Here is a 22109-nt window from a genome sequence, read left to right as displayed (position 1 = left end):
AGCAGCATGTTTGCAAAAGATCCTGAAGCTCAGATTGGATAAAGCAAAAAGAAAAACGCTAAAAAGGGATGATGCTTCAGAAAAGCCTGGAACAAAGAACGGAAGCAATTTTCAATACGTAAGATTGTTCAGGCAATGAAATCCCTAACTCATTGAGTCATTCGCACGGCCGGAAACCGAAATAGCAACAGCACAATCAGTTTGAAAGAAATCTGGGTTATACTAAGTATACACACAGCAAATACACCCAGCCAGAGGAAGATTTTCAAAAATATCTTCTAGTCTGTCAGAAAGAGGTGCCAGCTTTTGTTATTTCTACTTTTATCGCCCGAGCAAAAGGAAAAGACAACCAGCCGACTCTTTCCAGGCGGACCTCACATTGCTTACAGCACTAAGGAGCAGATACAGAAACGGTTAGAAATTAGATTCAATTTTTAGAAATAAAATTGCTTTAGTAAAAGGGCGGTCATTTGAAGCCGTTCCCTAAATTTGTGTAATTAAGATTAGTTAGTTAGTAGTATTTAACCCTTCTCATGGCATTTGGAGAAGGGTCCGGAAATTTGTCAAAAACCTTGTCCTCAGAACATGCACTTTTGCACCCTCGGAGGTCGTTTTTGTTGAATGGATGGATCGAGATTTATTTATGTTTGCATTTTAATGTCTGCTATTGATGTTGCACTTCTGTACTCTTAGTAGATGTTAGAAGTAAGTAGAGATAAATCGTTATTGCTTGGAGTTTGTGAGTAAAATCAGTCATAAATGGTACTTTTATCTCTTGATTAATTTCTGCTCATACTCTCAGAGTGATATACCGATGATTTGTTATATGTTGATGTATGAATGTCTGGGTTACCATTTTGCACTTTTGTATGGTGGAATCATTTGTTTGTACTTAACATATGAATAAACTTATCATGCGATACGCTGTTCACAACTGTTTTGCCTAACTTCTTATGCAAAATGGTTTATCTTAATTGATTTATATTCTTATGATAGTTGAATGATCTTTATTACCAGTTATTGTATGAAATCTTTTTAGATCGCATGATGAAAGAATCCTATCCTGGGTTAGTATAGATTAGATGTGTTGTTTTTGTTAGATTAAAGTAGCATAGAGTCAGTTTAGAGTTTAGAGTTAGATTAGCTTGAAATTACCTTTAGATTAGCATCATCAAAATCTACACACACTCACACATCCTTTAAATTGGGAAGCTGGTCCCATCATCCCCAGTCAGACCCGCTACACGAAACGGGCAAGGAGCCGCCAACCAGGTTCCCGACCGGGTGGGTATCCCCCTTGTTGTTGACCCGATTTCAGGGCCCTCAACAGAATGCAATACATACTTTTCCATAGAAATATTCAAATCTTTATAAACTTTCACCTGCTCATTATTAACCTGTATGTGCTCCATGTGTTTCGTTGGCACTTGTAATTTTTTTTCCAAGTTGACATTTATGAGATTTTTCTTGCAACTCATATTTATAGACACAATGATTTTCTCCTTTTGAATCAATCCATGAACTTGCAATAAGGATATACCAGTAGGAAATAACCCCACATGTTTCTCCTTATCTTGTTTTCTAGCCTGAGACCATTTGTCTGAAAGGACTCTTTCAAATTCTTCATCTAAAAGTTTGAGCCACGGCTTGCGGTTAAGTGAGAACCACCATCTGGTAGCCTCATCCTTCATACCAAGCCCTATGAAAAATCTCCAATTTTTTTGATATAATGACTTTTCTCTTGCTATGAATTCTTCAATAGTAGGGCCATTATCTTTTCCTGTAAAAAACATCTTGCTAGATGGCACGAAAAAAATCACTTACTTGGTGAAAATTTAGAGTGGTTGCAGTTTAGTCAATATTGCTCAGAATCTTTATTATAACCTATTTTCGGAAATGGAATGACCGTTCTGCATCTTCCCATGTGATATAAATCCCGATCTAGGCACTGGATTTTAGATCTGTGCTGAAACTCTCCTGTTGTCACCAAAAATTCTAAAAAAAGAGTTGATTTTAAATCAGTGGTATCTCCCTCATCCGGACTCCGATTCTACTGATTTGTTTTTTAATTTGGGTATCATTTCACAAGCAATCCAGATCTACAATTATATTTTGTAGATTTTTCACCAGAACATACATATCTACTCCACAAACTCGCCGCCCAAAAAATGTCTGCAACAACACTGATTTTTAAATCAGCGAGATCTCCTTCATCTGAACTCTAATTCAGTCGATTTTTTTTTAAACTTGGGTATTTTTCACAAAAAATCCAGATATGAAATTAGATTTTGCAGATTTTGCACCAAAACATACAGATATGGTCTGCAAACTCATCGCCCCAAAAAATTCCTGCAAAAATAAAAAAATATTCTCCACTTTGCCCAAGAAAGTGCTCTGATACCACTTGTTATAGATCTGATATAAAAATATAAGACAATGCAAATAAACCCAGAAACAATATGATAGAAATAGATAGAAATGCTTCTTTATTAATATCAAACCCTTAAGGTAGGGAAACATTGTACATTCACTCCTTAAGGAAGGAGAACACTCCACAAGCCATATGCCTGTTCATACAATATTTCTTGACATCTCTTAATAGGGAATCTCTAGCCTCTATATAAGCCTCATACATACATTACCATGGGTCATTACCATGGTTCTCTCAATACCATCTATCTAATACCATGGGATTATTACATTATAGCTAACTACTTGTGGTCCCTTACATGATACGGGTTAACCACCTTATTTATTACTATGTCCCATCCCATTATTACATTATTCCCTTGGGTACCTCCCTTTGTACCCCATATTACCCCCCCTAGGTATACTATAGATTCCATAGAGATTTGCAACTATTCTGAACAATCCAAGTCTCACCCATAAGAGGACCTTTCCATGAAAGTAGGGTAGGGTTGAAGAAATCAAAATTAGCCTCATACCACGTCCAAAATAAATATTTTTGCAAATTCCATTTCATCCTTGTGACTCAAAGCACATGCAAAATCCATCCCCAATCTCTTGACAACCGACCCTTGTAGTAGTAGAATCTATCTCCAAACTTTGTGCTTATAAGAATGTTATTTTCAGGTGGACTGGTACCTTGTCAACCAGCAGGCCATAGGATCCTTGACAATCCATTGTTTGTCCAAGTGAGGAGAAATGTTAGTGGGGTGTCTAAGCATACCACAAAGATGAAAGATCCTTAGTCACACAGATGTAAAAGGGCTATCCAATCCTCCATCCCCAGTCTCTCTAGAACGTACCTGGCTTATGTAACAGTGAACTGCATTTTACTCTTTATGAATCAAGAGGCGGAGATGGTGTTTATTTCATCAAGTCATGGTCTTTGGTTTGTATTAATATCTTCCTTCCCAACCAATCCCTTTTTTAAAATCCATATTTGCAGATCTCAAGATTGCGTTGGGAGAAAATTCTATTCTTGATGAGATTCACCTTGATGCTTAGGACATGATGGCTGCTTGTGTAGATTTAAAAAATGTCTTCTTACATCTACATAGTCTTTATGTTCGATATTTGCGCTAGGTTTGTTTGGGATCTTACATTGATCTTTGATATGAATGATACCTATCAGCACTTCTTTTGACGCATCAAAACTGATAAATATGTCTTTCATTTAGTCATTTAAGTTCTGGTGGACGTTAACCATTTTAATTATTTTTTCTTTCTCTGGATCCATTTGAAGGTTTTGCATCTGTTTTAAACAAGACATGTTGTTCGTTATCATATTAATTGCAATCTTATTATATTTTGTTCTTGAGTTAATATATTGTCTTGTCAAAGCTTCGTTGAGATCTTGTGGTAGGGAAGTCGGTCAAGTGTCAACACTCCAAGCGAATGAATTCTATTGACACTAGGGAATTTGTAAGACATAAACCTTTATTTCTTAATTTAGCCAATATTGTAGCTATTTTTTGTTGTATAATGCTACTATTTCCTATGTTTTGTTTACAACTAGTGTTATTATATATGTTAATACTGTTATGACATCTGGATTGTTTTGTCTCTGCAATTTGCATGTAGAGATACATAATAATATTTACCAATTTTTCTATACGTGTATAATGTTTACTAGCAGTTTTATTGTGTAGTGAATTAGAGTGATCTAAGATAAATGGGAAAGGAAAAGCATTCTTCTTTTGATGAAAATAGTTAGCAACTTAGCAGTAAGCTATGATTTGCCAGAAGTCTTAGGGGGCATGCCTTTGGGAACAAAAATAGATGCCATCTCCCAATGCATAGATATCGAATAAATGTACAATGTGTTGTTACATATATGGTTGTGCATTACAAATTCAATGAGGGGATGCCAATACTGGATTGACTAGCAAGTACAAGACCAACTAGTTTATGAAACTTGAAATGTGGACAATTCTAGCATCCTTTAAACTAGTCCTTAACTAAGAAGATTACGTGGATGTAAATCTTCTCTCAAATTCAAGTGTTTATCTGTATAGGGAACTACATAGGGTAGTTGTTAACGTCTATGTGGATTAGCAATGTTATCTTCTAATCCTCATCTTGTGATCCACATTCAGAATGGAATCACATTGTACACGTTATCATGTGAAGTTTCTAATTGAAGACTTGTGTTGGAAATAGCACCCCACCTTCTTATACAAAGATAATTAATCTTTTGCCCATTTTTTGGAAAGGCATAACTTGAAAGTTGGTATCAAAGTGTAATCTGCCTTCAGTGGTCACTCTCGATAGTAATCTTACTATGGAGATATCTACCATCCACTTGGAAATAAGGCCTTTCATATGCATCATTTATGTAAAGAATGTTTGCTTCATATTGCCCAAATACAAACTGTGTTTAACACTTATAATGTATAAATTCTCCATTTAAACTTTGTTGCAGTATATATTGTATTTTTAGGCATTCTGATCATTTTGTCCCATGTTTTAAATGAAAGGGAAAGAAATTACTGTTGAGTGCAAGCTTGATGACGATCGCATGCAAGTGCATAAAGATAATTCTTGAATCCAGTTTTAGTCAAGGTAAACTACTTCCTGCCTATGCATTTTGTTGTGTATGCTGATCTTCAAGAACAGATGTGAAGAAACAAAATATATGGATACATGTTATGATAGGATTAAGTCTAGCAGATTAACATTGTGTCATAACTAAAACTATTCCCGATTGCAGAGGATAGGAAGTCCACATTTATTTGACAGCAGTAGTGCGATAATAAATTCTGAAGGATGTGATTTAAGAACTCATAATTGACTTGTCTTAGACATCATTATATGATTTTTACAAATTTATCATGGTATTGGCATAAAGTTTATACATGCAATCTTTTCCTTAATATTTTGAAGTAATTTGTGATACATTGTTTGCAAATAAATTAGCATGTTCTGTTTCAAAGCTAGAATATCAGTTTTAAATAGTGCTAAAATTTAGGTGGAACAACGTTTTTATGGAAGTGGGGAGTTATTAAAAATTTTCATCTTTTCCTTCACTTTTTTTTGTTTGTCACAATACCCAATGACATGATATTTGTAAACAAGAGTCTTAAGCTATGGAAGCACTGAATTATTTATAAATGGTGCTTCTCAAGAACTCTCTTATGAATCGGCCACAACAGAGAACTATATCCCAAACATGCTAGAAATTTATGAAATTAGTAGGAAATTTGAAATTTCAAATGAAATTAACATTGTAATTATATTTTAATAAATCAAGATAGAAAAGACATAACTCTTCACGTAATTCTTTAAACTGTACTAGCTCAATGGAAGAGTGCTTGCCTTACAAGCAGGAGGTTGGTGGTTTAATTCCACTGTGCGCTAACATGAATTAGTCAACGATTTTGTAGTTTATTTTTAATTAAATGTTTTTTATACTTGTTTATTTCAATGGTGAGATATTTATGGATTCGTTGTTTTATATTGTCTCTAGAGATGCAAAAGTGATCTTTAAAAATTTTATTGTCTCTAGAGAGACAATAACTAGTATTAAAGACATATTGTCTCTAATCCAAGTGTTGTCTCTAGAGAGACAAAAATGAAATTGTCTCCTAAGAGACAATAATGCTTGTGTTATATATTGTCTTTATAGAGACAATTGTTTAAGACAATAATCTTTAAGACAATATTTTTTAAGACAATAATCTTTAAGACAATAATTTTTAAGACAATAAACTTTACAACAATAATTTCTTAGACACCCGCTTAAAGACGATATTTAAGACAATACACAAGTTTTGTTTTGTCTCAAGTTAAGACAATTTACCCAAAAATTGTCACAAAGATTCTACTAGGGTTTTAGTCTTTTTTTCTGCTTCCTCCTTGATGATGTTTCCAAGACTTTTTGCTAAGGTAGATTTCTTCGATCTAGGGTTTCAGTAAGATGAAGATCTTGATCTCTTTCTTGGTATTATTTTTGTCTCACTTTGATTCCTTTGAAACTTAATCTTTGTGTGTCTTATTGATTAGATGCCATTCTTAACTTTAGCACCTTAGCTCTGGTACCATGTTGAGGAATCTAAGGCATTATAAGTTAGGTGATTTCTCTACTTATGATAATTGATTGTGATGTACTTTTGATTCTTGATTATGATCTTCTCTTTCTTGTAATTATTATTATGTTCTTTTCATCAAGACAATTATCATATAGTGAACAAATAGAGAGACAAGAGACATAATATATAGGATTGCTAGCCAAGGCCAAAACCTCTCACTTTTTGATTGGAAAAACCAAACGAAATTCTTATAAATATTCAATTAAAAAACACCAAGACCATGACAATGACCCTTGACACTAGAGTCCTAGCAAGACCAATTCACTAGCCTCTCTTCTAAGACAACTTCTTCTTCTTCCTCTTCTCGGGTTCCTTGAGAATCTCGATCTTCCTCTTGTTGGCTTCCCTGAGAATCGTGGTCTCCTTGATAATATCGGTCTTCCTCTTTTTGGCTTCCCTGAGAATCGTGGTCTCCTTGATAATATCGGTCTTAAAAGAGAGACATATTGCAATTCTAATTGTTTCCTTCTAATGAGGTATTCTACCAAAATAAGATCACCTCAATGTAGTTGCAAGACTTCAACCTTCTTTTGGCACTTTAATTTCTTTTGCCTTCGCAAGAGGGAGGATATATTACGGAAAGCAATCCGCAAAATTACTTCACCCTCCTTCCATTTTACTTCACTGAGATAGATTCTTTCTCTAGTATGTTTTTCACACTTCTTTGTAGGCTTGCTTGATTGAACTTGTTTGCCTCCAAATGAGGCCGAGTACTAGTATATATAAGTGTTTGTCCATGGCAGTTAGACCAAAATGATCACTTGGAGGAGAGCTGAAATCAACTCTTTATTTTCTCCCTTTGCTATCTTTGATTCCCTATCTCATCCTCAAAGAGTATGAGATGCCAAATTATTACCCAATCCTCTATTTAGTCGTCCCAAGTGAAGACAAGAATAATGTGTTTAACTCTCCCTCTCAATTAGGGAGGACAAATTTACTCATTCCTACAAAAGGAATGTACCTAAGCTCCTCTTGGCTTAGGAATTTCAAAGTTTCTTCCAAGTAAGAAACTTGTTTTTAGGCTCCCTCTTAATTAGGGACCGACAACATCTCCTCAAGTGGAGATGATGGGACAACCAGGTGCTAGAAGAACTCCTTCCTTCATTGTCATGTATTTATTTATCAAGGAGTCTTCTTATTTTGGGGAATTCTTCATAGGGCATAGACTATTCATCACTTTCATCCATGAGTCAGTCATGTCATCATCCCTCTCATCAGAAAGTGATCTATCAGTCTACATCTAGAATTTCTTCATGTTATTCTACATTCATCATGCTTTCTTCTTTAGAAAGGTCTTTCATCCTTCCACGTGGTTTTATAGGAAGATATCGATAGTTCTTCCATTTCGTAGTCCTGCATAAGCTGATCCAGATACTAGTTCATAAATATGTAGTGAACACTTAAATCATAATTACCTTTGTGAGGGTTTTCCACCATTATATCTTCCTGTAAGAATCAATATCAGTGTACACATTGACACATTTCCTAAATATATGTGTTAAGGGTGTCTATCTTCTCCAGACTTTCCATCAAAATCTTCATATCTTTCTGCAAGATATCATATTCAAATCCTCTTGGGATATCAGATGTTGATTGGATTTATCATTCTTACTTATTCCACGATCTCTTCCTTTGTTTCGCAACATCTTCGGTCCCCGAGAACTTCCAATTAGAGTTTCTAAATTTTATTCAATTACCGCGTCTTTCCAATGAAGACATATTATGTTGATTTCGTCTATTAAATACGTGATCTACACATTCTTGCATCCTAGGAGGAGATCCTTTCTCTGATAAGGATTTTAGAGATAGAACATGATGTCTATAATCATATCACTTGTATACATACATCATCTTTTGTAGGTTTTAACCCGGTATAGAAATTACTTGCATACGAATTCTAAAACATAAAAAATAAAAAATGTGAGAGAATAACACAGAAAACACATATACACAGAGATTTTCCCTTGGATCCCAAAATCGGGACTACCAGATTGATTTTTCATTATGTTCCTTTCAATGTTACAATAAATATTTATACATGCCGAGACATCCAATACCATGGACCGAAAACCATCACGTGCAAAACCATGGACCGAAAACCATCACGTCCAAAACCATGGACCGGAAACCATCATGTCCAAAACCATGTGCAAAAATCATACACAAAACGATAGGTAGGTATTCCTAACCTAATATAGGGTCCAAAAAAAATATCCCTAGGGCGTTGCCCCAAACCCCATAGAGGGGGGCTACCTGCCCCCCTCAAACCCCCCTGTGAACCCCCCGATGTGTAATCGATGCAACGAAGGGGGGGCTTTGCCCCCCCTATAACACCTTGGTTAACTACATGGGCTAGTCATGGGAAGAGTATAACACAACCCAACATTCTCCAACTTGTTATTTTCTTTCCATGGGAGAGCTTAGTCATTTATCCAACCTTGCAATGCCCATTGTTTCTCTACACCAAGATAACTTCTGAGAGCTCACAAGTTTTGTCAATGCATCTACAGTATTCTTTAAAGTGTCCACCTTTATCAATGGCACCCTTTTGTCTTCTATCATATCCCTCACAAAGTGATATTGAACATCAGTGTTCTTTGTGTTTGAATGGTAAGCAAGGTTATTTGCCAAGAAAAATGCACTTTGGCCATCATAGTCTATCCTTATAGCTCCTTGTACTAACCCCATACTTGAACACAACCTTTTCAACCAAATTCCTTCCTTCCTTGTATGAGTGGTTGCCATGTATTCTGCCTCTATAGTTGATAGTGCCACTACAGATTGTTTCTTATTCATCCAACTGATTGCACCTCCATATAGGTTAAACACATAACCACTTGTAGATCTTCTCTGATCGAGATCTCTAGCCCTGTCCACATCAAAAAATCCATGGATATCCAAAACTCTGTATAATCCTAGTCTTCCATAGTAGCACAAACCATAATCACTAGTTCCATGCAAATACCTAAAAAACTGCTTCACTCCTATCCAATGCTCCTTCCTTAGCTTTGACATAAACCTACTCAATACTCCCATTTCATGTGCAATGTCTGGTATAGTACATACCATCGCATGCATCAGGCTACCGACTGCACTTGCATATGGAACACGGGACATGTCCTCTTCCACTTCTTGTGTCTTGGGACACTATTCAGCAGATAACTTTACACCTATAAGAATAGGAACTTGTTATAGACATATTTGGGCACTGCAACAACAATCACATATTTCCACAAAACCAAGGGCTTCTAAGTCCCTAAAAGTGTTTTTTCATACCGTAAACGAGTCAGTTGATTACATCATCTCCCAAAAGTTCTCCATGAAAAACTACTCAGAAATGGTCAAAATTGGACCATACAGACTGCTTAGTGCTAAGGGTGTGATGCATCTCACCTGCCACATGCAAAAAGTGTGATGCATACTGAAAATCCCTTCTGTAGGGTGTGATGAGCGAGAGCAGACAAATGGCATAGGCAGTTTGCTAGGTGGAAACCCAGAGAATCTTCTAGAAGCTGCCCATTTAACACTTGCCTCTTTGAATTCACTTAGGGATGAGTAAGAGATCATGAAATATCCAAGTGGAACCAGGAACTATCAGAGAGATGACACTAATCAAAATCTAGAAGTTGACTCAGCCACCTGCAAACATTTATATATGGATCCCTCATTCTAGAGATCTAGAGGCTGGAATCTTGTATTTTGTAAGGAAGTGCTGTTGGTTTCTCTGTGCAACATTGTTGGGTGATCTAAGCTTTTCATGAGGTGAAGAGGGCTTTCATGCTGAGAGGATGGCACTGGGTCAAACCAATGGGTTGTAATCCTCTCTTCTACTACTTCTATGAATAACGCTATTTGAGTTTTCCTCCATATTCTTGTAGGTCTTAAATGTTGAATTGATATATGCATTTGTATGGTCAATATGTATCTGATCCTATATTGTTTATGATTGTATATCTATATGCTTTGATGGTATTATGATTCTTTGACTCTACAGGTGTTCTTTGAAGCAAGACAAGTGAGGAAGGAGGGGCAAAGATCTATCAAAGGGGAGAGGAAACAAGCAAGGAGCCAAGCGAAAGATTGAGGTTGGTACTCTCTGTTTCTCCCTCATCTACTTCTCATAAAGGAAAACAAAAGTAACTTTGGTTTGTTTGTTTCTAAGATAGCTACCCGTCTTAGTGGGACTAGCAGCTCTGAATGGACACTAGTTTTCCCGATAACAAAATGGCGACTCCACTGGGGAGCGAATAGCTTGTTTGCTTGTTTATATTTTTTTTCTTTATAAACTATAGACAGAGCCTGAAGTTAAGCCAGTTAGCCTTCGAATTGCATTTGCTATGCGAGTGCAAAGTAGATCAATGCTACTTCAGTCCATCTCTGGGTTTTGTTTATAAAATGAACAACCAACTTTCCAACATCCTAAGTGCCTTAGTGGTAGCTCAAGCAACCTCATTAGATCAGCCCCTATGCTTTTTATTTACTAACTATCATTATCTCAACCCAAATCCCTAAATTAAGTTGCAAACTGTGACCAAAAACCAAGTTAAAGTCACGTCCATGTACCATTGCACTGTCTCCTTTTGACAGTCTGGATGCATCGCACCTCCCGTGTGCTGTAGGTGAGATGCATCCCTGTTTCCTTGTGTTACAGGTGCAATGATCAGATAACACTGTTTCTGCCTCTAAATTTTGGTTTTTTCTTCATTGTCTTCAGTTTTATTTAGGAGTTTTGCTATCTGTGATCAGTATAACACTGTTGAAACCCCCTTCTTTTGCATTATTCAACCTCCATCGTACAAAGAATTGTGAATGTTTTTATGTATTTTTCACCATTTACAGTTCTCCTTTACAAAAAGTAGCTTAATCGAACCATCGTCTTTTGATTTGGAAGTGTTGCAAGTGTCGTTTTCAGTCAAAGAAAAGGATCCTACTCTTTTTGATAGTTGATTACACTGTTGCTCTTATATTTGAATTGAATTAATAGTATTTCAAGTGTCAAAAGCAGTTTTCAAATTGAAGTTGAAAGTTTTGCTCTTAGTTTTCCTTTCGTTTTTTAAATTCAAAATCGCAAAGTGTCGTTGTTGGGAAATTTATTGGGCTTAAATTGGTGCATTAAATTATCGACCAGGGAAACTCGTGAGCTTGTGATGATGCCAGCAAAATATATGGAGCAGGCAACTAACTCTATCTCTAACTAAATAATTTATGATTCAATATAATATGCAAAGGAAGAGGCTCCTAACTAAGGAGGTCCTGGTTGTCCTTCCCTATAGTATCATAGAGAAATCATTGATTACATGAAACTAAAAACTTGAAATGAAGATAAGAGAATGAACTTAGTTATTGTTCAGATTCAAGTAGAGAGAGAGACTAACTTAGTCTCTTGATTGTCCTCTCATGTACAAATCCAAACTAAACTAAGAGTCATTCATAAGCATAAGAAATGAAATAACTTGAAACATAAATCACAAAAGAATGAATTTCAATTACCATATAAATCAATGGAGAGAGAGCCTAACTTAGACTCTTGGTATCTCCTCATATGATACTTGAAACATAAAAGCAAAAGAATGAATTCCAACTATCATGCAAATCAAATAGAGAGAGAGCCTAACTTAGACCCTTGGCTGTTCTCTCATGTGCTGATAAGATTCTAATTTAAAACTCATTCATCAATCATAAACAAATCCTCAAACATCTAAGCAATTAAATGAAATAAAATCTAATATGAAATAACATGTTTCTCTCATCCTTTTAGAGTGAGCTCAATTCTCTTAAGAACAAGACAAATTATTCCATATACTACATTAAGGAAACTTATATCTAAAAACTACATAATGGAAATGTATGAAAAATGAAGCTTTATTCTATGCCATCATAAGTTGGATACAATGCTCTAAGATTCCTCTCCTTGGAATGGAGGAGGTACTCCTATTTATACAATAGGATGAGATAACAAACTCATAATGATGATCCACTAATCTCTCTTTTAGTTCCATACATTTCTCAACGATATAGACACATAACCCTATCCTCCATGATCTCCTCCATGAAGTCCATGATTTTCTCCATGATCTTTTCCATGAGGCGTATCTTATCAAATTCGAATTTGATCATTCAAGGCCACATAAAGATGCCCTGGAAGCTTCCTTTGTGCCTACACATGTCAACAAACTCATTCTAATTGTTAGGTATAAGTATAAGCATATTATTTTCTAAAGTTTAGCCATAAATTCACTTAAAAATGTTAAGAATTAATAAACTTTGGAAAAGCATAGCTATAACCAAATAATGAGGTAAATGGAATGATGTGGAGGTGGAATGGAGGTGACATGAAGGTAAAATGTGAAGATATTGGTGAATAATGGAGTGAAAATAGGGACCATTGTGAGGCCCAACATCTGCCCCAAACTGAAGGTATTGCATGTCCTCATGCAATCTATTACATTACTTTTTGGTACTTCAGCTTTGGCTTAAACTCTGCATGATATCATTTACATAACTTTTGCAAAGCGTTATTTTGATGAATTACAACTTGGTTGGTTATTGTGTTTCAACCATATTTTGTTTGTTGCATTCAATGTATGATCTTTGCATATTGATAATGTAATTTTTATTGCAGAGTATTTTTGTTGGAATGCATCATGGTTGGTTCTTGTGTAACAACCATGATTGTATTGGCATCCAATTAACTTTTAAATACTTTTAACAAATCCATTTGTATGCTCATGTAATAGTGAATATATTTTGAAGGAAAGTGGGGTTAAGAATGTGATATATGAATGTGGATGTTATATATGAATGTGGATGTATCCTTCCCCTTAAACAGATGATTTGGGCAATTATGTGAAATGGGGAAAGCAAGGAAAAAGGAAGTGAAGTTTTTCCAAAAATTATTATTCTAACTTTTCAAGGAATTTAATGGTTAAAAGTTAGAAAATATCATACCTTAACTTACCCTTCCAAAAATGGATGAGAGTTGTGCACGTGTGGTGGTAACGATTGTTGTTCATAGCCCTCTTTAATTGGTTGGGAAAATCATGCATGAATCATGCATGTGCAGCTGCCACAATTATGCTCTAAATCTGCTTCTTCAAGTTGTGGATGAAAGATGGGTCTGTGTTGTCATATCGGCTGCTGGATCCTCTGCTACTAGATGATGAATCTGAGGAGTCTGTTGAACATGGCTAAAAGTTGTATCTGCTGCTGGATGATGAATATGATGAGTCTGCTGAATATGGCTGAAAATCTATAAGGCTTGGAATGTTTATAAAATATATAAGTTACATTTCCCTCCCAGCCTTATTGATTGACTTGTCCTCAAGTGATGGCAAACTGAAAAAAATGAAAAGGAATTGGCTTCATCTGCTACAAAATATGGGTCTTCAAGTCTTCAACGCTTGATGGCACAAATCTTACTATGTGATTAAATGTGTCGATGTCGAACATAGCAATAAGTTGTTGACTTAGTGGCCGTTAATGAATGCCCCTAGCCAACACAAGAGCTCCCACCATTGATTCCAATGGGAGTCAGGATGCCTAACACATCTTTGTAGGTACGAATAAATTTGTCGTGGTCGAGTCACCTACAAGATCCAACGAACAAGGGATATTAATGTACTCCCATTGTTCATTGGCAAGAGTACTTGCCATTAAGGCATGCAAGCCTCTAGGTGTTTTTTCAATGATACTTAGACTCGAGGACTTTGACTCAAGCAGAGTTTTATTGCGGTAATGAAGGGGAATGGTAATGACATGGAAAATGACAATAAGGAAATGCATGGTGTATGAATAAGAACTCTTGCTGTGAAAAATGGACATGGCGATGGTATGCTTTATGGACATGGACAATTGGTGGAAAATCTTTTGCAAAATGGGAGTGTAAAATAATGGTTGTGGACATGGATTTGTCTGTAGAATTTTTCATGAAATTAGTCGATTGAAGATCAATTGTGCGCACAATGTAATCTTCTTATGATCACTTGATTATCCTGTAACCTGTAAAAAACTTGGTACAAAGAAAACATAAGTGTGGTCATGAAGAAATGGCCAGTTTCTTCATGATTCTTACGCAAAAATTTCATACCAAATAAAACAAATTAAGGACAAACAAAGTGTTAAAGTTGACTTAATCATGATATTAATATCAATCCATTTGTGAAAATAACCTTGAAGAGTAATACTCCCTGTTTGTGTCAGCTGACTTCTGTGCATGGCGAAAAGTTTGGCATCATAGATTAGTATGTTATAATAGCATACAACAATATCAATTTGCCAACTCTAAACAAGTTAGTCAACATTTAAATAATCCACCAAATGTTCTTTTAAATTATGCTTCCAAATGTTCCATTCTTTATTTTCAAGTCTGCGTGAATTTTGTGAAAAGTGTGTTTGTTTGTTTGTTTGTTTGTGTTTTTTTTAATTTTTATTATTATTTTTTCTTTTATCTTGTTCTCATGATTTTCTCAATTTTCATGCCTCCAAAGTTTTTCATCCTGTTCTTGTAATTCCCCTGATTCTCTCAATTTTCATGCTCCCAAAATTTTGTTTTATGCCAGTACCCCGCACATGCCAATCCTTCTAAACAACAATATTTTTTATTATTTTGTTTATTATTATTATTATTATTATTATTATTTTTGAAACTTGATAACAAAAGATAATATATGATCATAATATATTAATATAATTAATACAATCATATTAATATATTAATATAATTAATATATTATTACAATCATATATATATATATATATATATATATATATATATATATATATATATATATATATATATATATATATTAATACAAATCAAATATTAACTAAATATATCAAATCTAATCAATCAAAATAAAAAACAAATCACACAACAAAATACAAATATAATAATAAATTAATATATTAATACATTTAATATATCAGTATATTAATTATAATAACAACATTAATATCTTTTATAATGTAATTATAAAAGATATTAATATATTAATATATTAATACACTTTTTATAACAATCATTAATATTTACAACAAATTATAATTAAAATTACTATATCAATATATTAATATAATTAATATATTAACATATTAATAATATAACAAACATTAAAGCAGAATCATAACAAATTAAATAAAAACAAAATAAACCTAAAAATATAAAACAAACCAAAATAAATGCAGAACAAAAAGGATGGCAGCGCTGTGGAAGATTTTGGATGGATTGAGTATCAGTGCTAATCCCCTTGTATGGCAGATATAATTGATATTCAGGATATTACGACCATGGGATTGATGTTAAAGTAGTGCTGTTGGGGTTGCATACCTGTTTAGCATATGGCATATTCTCTGCAGGAACGAGCCTTTCTGCGGCCATAACACTTCTACTTTCCGCATATGCATGGTCATATAGATACATGGATTTTTCTGCAATCTGCCCATTTGTACAAGCGGTTCAAACCTACTCCCCTCCATAACTAATCCATCATTTACGCCTTTTCCTTTTCCTGCCTCAGGGCTCCATGAATGAAAGTTCATTGAATTTGGTTGTATGCCAGTTTGCTGTGGAGGATATGGAGTATGTTGCAACTGGTTTGTAGATCCTTGGGCGGCATCAACCATCCGAGGAAGAAGCGGAACAGGGGATGATTCCTCATGGGGACAATGAGAGCGCCTTCCCAATACAAGGATCTGGTGTGCCGATGGTGATACTCCCGAGCAGGCACATACTCAACAAACTTTCCTCTCTTCAACGCAGTGGCAACATGAGTGTGGAACCAAGCCTTATACCACCATCCAATCTCATGAATCACATTCCCTTTGCGCGTTGCCTCTTCTCTTGAAGCATACCTGCCTGTTGTGATCACAGCGTTTGTGTCATTGAAGATCATAGTTTCAACAAAATCAGGCACCTTTTCTTCGTAATCGTTTTGAGGGAGGCAGAAAAATTTCAGGTAGTGACTGGCGATGTCGTCCAGGGTACCGATGACAGGACTGTAAGTGACCTTCATGTATTCCTTGACGGGAGTGAGTCGGAACTCGGCTCCGACAAGCAAGCCAATGGAGCCATGCGACTAGGGCACTGCATGGAAGAGGTCAGAGTACTCATTGTCAGCAGTGACCCTGACCAGAGACCCATCAGCCAAGACGAGCTCATAGGCAACGCAGGTATCGGAGAAGAGGCCAAACAGGTGGCTGCTGCCCTCAATGCCGTAGCCATTGATGACCCCGCCCACGGTGAGATCATCGAGCTCGGGGAGCACCTGGGGTGCCATGCCCAGAGGCAGCACGGCGACACTAACCTCTGACATGCAAACCATGGGCGACACTAACCTCTGCAAAGCATCCTCTCCCTGTCCACCCACACAATGTCTGTGAGATGGGAGAGATCCACTTCGAACCTGTGAGAACGCTTGTGCTCAGAATGCCTCATGGAGACTTCCAGCCACGGCCTTCGTCCCGTGCAGATCATCCCGTCGGACTTCGGGCGCCGGGTCTTGATGCGATCCTGCACTTTCTTGATGGCCCGCCTGTGCGTCTCCTCCGACGGGGGCCGTGGATCAGGCGCCGTATAGTAGCCCGCCATTGGATATACTGATAGAACAAGAAGGACAGAGGCAGAACGATGGGGACTATCAACACCCATCTGAACTGCACCAGAAAATCTGCAAACGAATTTGGGCGCTTCGCCCTCTGACGACCACTGCCGGGCGACCCCATTTCATCCAAAAACCCAAATCAAACACGACGGGTTTGGGAAGAATTGAATTCAAGTGAATGAAACGAAGCGAGCGAGCTGCAGTGCGAGCGAGCTGCAGTGCGAGCGAGCTGCAATGCGAGCGAGCGAGAGGAGTGAGTGCTATCCTTTTTTTAAAAGTTGTAAAATCAACAAACTTTTGAGGGAGGACTCTGCAAATTTTCCATTTTATTGTGAAGTACTTAATTGAAGTACTTATTATTATTATTATTTTATACAACAAATCTTAAAAAGAAATGAGAACATATTATTTTTTTATTTTTTATGTTGATTTTATTTATTGCTTAAGATTTTTTTTAAACATCAAAATAAAATAAAAAACAAATTTTTTTAATTTGTTATTTAAGTTGAGATTTTTTTAAGTTGTAAAATCAACAATTTTTTTTTATTAAAACCTACTATTAAACAATAACTATAATGAAGTTAGTTGTTTTTTGTTTGTTTGTTTGTTTGTTTTTTTTTAAATATCTAAAAAAACAAAAGAAATGGTTAATTTTTTTTTTATTTTTTATTTTTTTTAATAATAGTATGTATATATGATACATATATTATTAAAAAAATAAATTAAATCTAAAATAAAAAAACTAAATTTCATCTAAAAATTTAAAGATGTTTTTTTTTCATTCACAAAATTCTTTATTGTCATGTTGCACATTAGTTTTCCAGCAAGAGTAGTTTTATTCGAACAAAATCAATAGATTTTCTGATCTTCCTGATCGCACGAAGCGCAGGAAGAGAGCATACTAATCGATTGATTCATTTTTATTCATGCAGGGGGGTTTTTGAAAAGACGAAATTTAAAACTAGCTAAACACTAAACCATCATAAAACTCAAACTTAAATTTCTTTGTGAAGATCCTGCTGTCACCAGGTCTCACAAGTTATTTTGTCTAAAGAAAACTATTAGAACTGAATTAAATTTCTAATGCCTAATCCCTTAGCACCATCCCCGGCAATGGCGCCAAAATGTTGGGCAATTTATTGGGCTTAAATTGGTGCATTAAGTTATCGACCAGGGAAACTCGTGAGCTTGTGATGATGCCAGCAAAATATATGCAGGAGTAGGCAACTAACTCTATGTCTAACTAAATAATTTATGATTCAATATAATATGCAAGGGAAGAGGCTCCTAACTAAGGAGGTCCTGGTTGTCCTTCCCTACAGTATCATAGAGAAATCATTGATTACATGAAACTAAAAACTTGAAATGAAGACAAGAGAATGAACCTAGTTATTGTTCAGATTCAAGTAGAGAGAGAGAGACTAACTTAGTCTCTTGATTGTCCTCTCATGTACTAATCCAAACTAAACTAAGAGTCATTCATAAGGATAAGAAATGAAATGACTTGAAACATAAAGCACAAAAGAATGAATTTCAATTATCATATAAATCAATGGAGAGAGAGCCTAACTTAGACTCTTGGTATCTCCTCATATGATACTTGAAACATAAAAGCAAAAGAATGAATTCCAATTATCATGAAAATCAAATAGAGAGAGAGCCTAACTTATACCCTTGGTTGTTCTCTCATGTGCTCATAAGATTCTAATTTAAAACTCATTCATCAATCATAAACAAATCCTCAAACATCTAAGCAATTAAATGAAATAAAATCTAATATGAAATAACATGTTTCTCTCATCCTTTTAGAGTGAGCTCAATTCTCTTAAGAACAAGACAAATTATTCCATATACTACATTAAGGAAACTTATATCTAAAAACTACATAATGGAAATAAAACTACATAATGGAAATGTATGAAAAATGAAGCTTTATTCTATGCCATCATAAGTTGGATACAATGCTCTAAGAGTCCTCTCCTTGGAATGGAGGAGGTACTCCTATTTATACAATAGGATGAGATAACAAACTCATAATGATGATCCACTAATCTCTCTTTTAGTTCCATACATTTCTCAACCATCTAGACACATAACCCTATCCTCCATGATCTCCTCCATGAAGTCCATGATTTTCTCCATGATCTTTTCCATGAGGCTTATCTTATCAAATTCGAATTTGATCATTCAAGGCCACATAAAGATGCCCTGGAAGCTTCCTTTGTTCCTACACATGTCAACAAACTCATTCTAATTGTTAGGTATAAGTATAAGCATATTATTTTCTAAAGTTTAGCCATAAATTCACTTAAAAATGTTAAGAATTAATAAACTTTGGAAAAGCATAGCTATAACCCAATAATGAGGTAAATGGAATGATGTGGAGGTGGAATGGAGGTGACATGAAGGTAAAATGTGAAGATATTGGTGAATAATGGAGTGAAAATAGGGACCATTGTGAGGCCCAATAATCGTCTTAGACCTCCTTTCATTTTTTGAATTTGAAGTCACAAAGTATCATCTTAGTCTTCCCTTCATTTTTTGAATTTGAAATCGCAAAGTGTCGTCTTCATCCTCCTTTCATATTTTGAAGAGAAAATTGTTAGTACTATCACTTTGAGAGAAAAGATAGTTCATATTTGTACTTAGCATTCTTTTTGTCATTCACACATTAAGAAAGCAGAAAACAAATACATGCATGTGCATTTGCATTTAGATTTCTTGCTGATTTTGATTTAGGACAGTGCATCTAGTGTGTGCTCTCTACTCTATGTTGAAAGAATTTTGCTTCTATTTCCTTAGTAGCTAGGATTTTCATTGCAAAAAGAAGAGTAAACGACTGTTTATCATCTTAGATTTCATATTTAGGAATTGTATATCTACATCATGTGGTGAACCTTAAAGGAAAACTTCTTAAGAAAGATCACCTGTAAAATAAATTCAATGAACATAAAAATGCTTTGGAACCTAACGCACAACATTTAGAAGTCTAGGCTAGAGACGTATTCCGGCGTCGTAAAGCCTGGTAACTATCACTTTCATCGTAGGTTGGGTGATTCCTCCTCTTTGAGACGACAAGTGCCAGTACAGACTTGTGCTCCCACGTACCGTCAAGTATATATTGGGAGACCACAATAAGCAATATCCTTTACCCTTAGGAAGCCATGTTTGCCGCCCTATCAATCGCAATGCACTGAACACAGCATTCGTGAAGATTGACTGTCGTACCATAAAAAGTATTATGTAGTTTTGTGATTCGTTTGGTAATCCCTCTGTCTAGATTTCCAAAGTGGTCACTTTCGTTCCTTTTTAGACTCCTTAAAATAAAAGTTCCATCTGAGCACTTGTCGCTTCAGGCTCATTAAAAATCGAAGGCGACTAGAGTCACCTTTAGCTTTTTCTCGACTCTTAAAAATTGAAAAATCAAGTTGTGTTAAAGCATCATAAAATTTATTTTAATCGGAATAACATCCCTATTCCCTCATTGATCTTAGGTTAAGAAAATGGAGTCCACCAAACAAGGATTTCCCCTTAGGGGAAATCCTAGTCCTTTCTCCTCTTGGGAGATGTTGGTGCACCTCATATGGCCACATTGTCCCTTCCAGGACTGACAATTGGCCTGCCAGTATGGCTCTTCTTGACCTCTGTCGTTCAAAGCACCTTGATTCCTGAGCAATCAAATCAGCAACTAGATGATACTAGAGTTACCGCCCAACCTTCTACTTCATTTGTTTCTCCCTCTCCTTCTTCCTCCTCACTTGGTGAAGCTAGTAAAACTAAAAACGATGTAACTGAGAAGAAGAAGAAAGAGAAGGAGAAGAAGAAGAAGAAGCCAACGACGAAAGGGGGCAACCAAGCATCGTCTAGCGAAAATCCACACACTACACCATCCAAACCTAAATCTCCATGTGTCATTTGCAAAGGGGGCCACTATCATCGAGATTTTCCTTGCATCCCATGGATCTTAAGGGACTAGTCTTCTCGTTTGCACAATCTGGTGTCGTCAACCTCTGATGATCATGTTGAGAGTACATCGTCAACTAGTGAAAACGAACTCAATGGACAGAAAGGAAGATATAAATTTCCTTGTAGACTGTGTGAAGGTGATCATGACATCCACTGTTGTCCCTTCCTAGACGAAGCTGAAAGAGTCTTGGATAACCGTCCTGCTTCATCGCTACGGTTTCCTCCTGGATACAAGAAACTCTTGCCGAGTCCATCACTAGTTGAAAATCCGACTGACACACCTTTGTGGTCAGTCGAAGCATCTATCATTGAAGATAAACCCTCTGAGTCCACATGGACCAAAGTCAACAGGTCCAGACGACAGTTGACCCAATCTTGTCTTTAGAAGGTCTACCTTAAGATGATACAGTCACCAAAGAGAATGAGAACGATATCGTTCAAATTTTTTTCGTAAACACAGACTCCGATGAACATGGGGGCAATCTACCCGTTCCTTTACCGCAAGAACGAAGTTCATCAGAGATTTACCTGGTCATTTATTCGGTCCCTCCTCCAAGCAACCTAGTTGTTTCCTTCGACTGGAATCTACTAGGCAAACCCCGCCTACCATCTAATGTACCATTCTGAATCATAGTACAAGCTTACAGAATTATCATGGTTGGTACTATCACAGATGAAGGGGCCCCTATGAGTATCCTTTCCTCAACTGCTTGGAAAGCACTTGGTTTTCCATCGCTTCTGCCTGAGATTCGAAATCTGACAGGCTTCAACAAAGGAACCAGTCGACCGTTAGGGATCCTTCCAAATTTGAGTATAAATTTGAGAGGTAAAATTGTTCATTTGAACGTAATGGTAGTCCAAGGACCTTTATATTACAATATACTCCTTGGGTGTGAATACATTTATAGCATGGGAGCTATTGTTTCCTCACCCTTTCAAGTGATGTGTTTTCCACGTGAAGGCAGGGTGGTCCAGCTTGTAAACCAGCTTT

The 22109-nt window shown here is 36.0% G+C and overlaps 1 pseudogene; it reads right to left on the bottom strand.

Annotated features, from left to right (window-relative positions):
* Positions 1-16087: 16087 nt before the first annotated feature.
* On the bottom strand, positions 16088-17273 carry LOC149144205 (delta(24)-sterol reductase pseudogene; annotated as a pseudogene).
* Positions 17274-22109: the final 4836 nt, after the last annotated feature.

Source organism: Pinus tabuliformis, chromosome X, assembly GCF_031772625.1.
Source record: "Pinus tabuliformis cultivar Carrire ecotype Pingquan chromosome X, CPIR1, whole genome shotgun sequence".
NCBI classification, from domain to species: Eukaryota; Viridiplantae; Streptophyta; class Pinopsida; order Pinales; family Pinaceae; genus Pinus; species Pinus tabuliformis.
The sequence above is the reverse complement of the archived record's forward strand: the minus strand, read 5'-3'. Positions and strand labels throughout refer to the sequence as shown.